Genomic DNA, 2,511 nt, shown 5'->3' with positions numbered 1-2,511 from the left:
CAGGAATCAGAATCAATGTGTGATCCAGGAATCAGAATCAATGTGTGATCCAGGAATCAGAATCAATGTGTGATCTAGGAATCAAAATCAATGTGTGATCCAGGAATCAAAATCAATGTGTGATTCAGGAATCAGAATCAATGTGTGATCCAGGAATCAGAATCAATGTGTGATCCAGGAATCAGAATCAATGTGTGATCCAGGAATCAGAATCAATGTGTGATTCAGGAATCAGAATCAATGTGTGATCCAGGAATCAAAATCAATGTGTGATTCAGGAATCAGAATCAATGTGTGATCCAGGAATCCGCATGTGTGGCGATATATCATTCCGTGTGCTTATTACTAAAATGCCAACAATGACTCTTTGGCTTATGAGATAAATGAAACAGTGTTTGGAGAAGAAATTTGTGTTATTGGCCCTTGTATTTAAGTTTATTTGTTAATACGTAAACAATAGCAATCCTGAAATTTGAACAGATTGGGCGAAGTCAGTTATAGTCAAACAATATTCAACTGATACAAATTTCATCGCCCTCAAAAGGATCAAAGGCAATATCGAAGTCTGCCGCGTTGGCCTCAGAATGTAAAGAGCCAGAAGAAAGGTGACGAAAAATTTTGTCCGTCGCAGTCACGATTTTTTTAGCTCGCCGCCTATAATAGTATCAAATTTTGACACAAGGTCAGCAGTTTTGGTGGGAATAAATAATCGATGATATCAACACCAGTGCTTGACTGAAGCTGAAAGGCAAAGTTGACTTCGGTGGGCAACTCAAAGAAATGCCGCTAAACATTTTGTTCGATGACTGAACGGTTTTTCCAGCCCGCTGCCTTAATTTCTTTTTTAATAATTTACTTGCGATCAAATAAACTCTACTGTATTAATATAGAACTTTATACGGGACACATGTTATTATGTTTAGCACTTAAAGCGATTAAATTTATTGGTGTAGTACCATCATCAGCTGACAGAAAAAAGATATCTTTATAACAATTATCATATATATACAGGGTGTCTCTAAAATAATGTGTACACACTTTAACAGCTTATAACTCAATTAATGTTTATTCTTTCTAGATTAAACCCATTGGAATTAATGATGGTAGTCAGTCTAAGCTTTGAACAAAGAAAATTCATTCTAAAATGCTACTGGAAGTGTGAAAACGCAGTTGAAGTGGAAATACAGTTTAGGAGGGGGTTTCTAACAGATTAAATATTTCTTGACTGAGAGATAACATATACATAGGTATTATACAAGTCTGCAGCTATTTCGAAGATTCTTAGACAAAAGCGTAATAACAATTTTCAGGTTTGCTGCAAGCTAAAGCTATATTCTTAATTTCTTCTCCGTATCTATACCAATGAGAAAGTATGAATAATCGAACTGTAAGTCAATTAGCCTGCTGCTTACGTTCCAAAGGTAGTTACCTACGCGACTTACCATCACTCGAATTAGAGATAAGTTTGAAGCCAATGGAACTCATCAGAATGTCCACGAGAAGCTTTCCGGAAAAACACGAACATCGACAACCCCCACAAACCAAGAAGATGTGCTGGAGACATGTCACCAAAGTTCAAGAAAATCTGTGCGGCAAGCGAGTTGTGAGGCAGGTATTTCAAAATCGTTTGTCCAACGCTTTTTGAAGCGTTGTCAACAGAGAACTTACGTTCCAAGATTAGTCCGTGCTATTAATGACGATGATCCAAACCGAAGAGTGCAGTATTGCGAGTGGTACTTGCCACGATCTACAGAAGGTGCACACTTTCCAACAAAGATTGTGTGGAGTGATGAGGCTACATTCAAATTAAATAGTTCAATTAACCCCCACAATTTCACCTACTAGGGACCTTAGAATCCGCATGTTATGCTGGAACACCATGTTGATTTACCAGGAGTTACAGTGTGGTATGGCTTATCATCATGAGGATTAATCAAACCGTTCTTTCTTGACGCTACTGTGACTGGTCACGTTTACTTGAACTTGCTGCAACAGTCTGTCATGCAAAGCATTAGAGAAGGCTTTGAAGATGAGGAGCTTTATTTTCGGCAAGATGGGGCACCCCCACACTAGCATCGCGATTTTGCCAAACAAGTGGTTTGGACGAGGAGGTTTCGTTGAATACTCTCAGTGTTCAGCAGACTTCACACCACTAAACTTTCTTATGGGGATACCTAAAAACAAAGTCTACGCTATGAAACCTGCAACAGTCGCTGATTTGAGAGCAACTATTGAACGAGAAGCACACAAATACCAAACGAATTGTTACGTGATGCTTGCGATTCCATTGCTTCGCGTTGTTAGCAATGCCTGGACCAGAACAGACGTCAGCTTGAAAACGGGCGTTGACAAGGCAATAAAATAATGTCTGTATGTTCTATTAAAACTTTGAAAATGAAATGTGTTTTAATAAACACCTACTTTACAACTATTTAAAGTGTGTATACATTTTTGGGAGACTCTCTATATGTGTGTATATATATATATATATATATATATATATATATATAT

This window comes from Octopus bimaculoides, chromosome 5 (assembly GCF_001194135.2).
Source record: "Octopus bimaculoides isolate UCB-OBI-ISO-001 chromosome 5, ASM119413v2, whole genome shotgun sequence".
Classification (NCBI taxonomy): Eukaryota; Metazoa; Mollusca; class Cephalopoda; order Octopoda; family Octopodidae; genus Octopus; species Octopus bimaculoides.
This window is presented reverse-complemented; position numbering follows the sequence as displayed.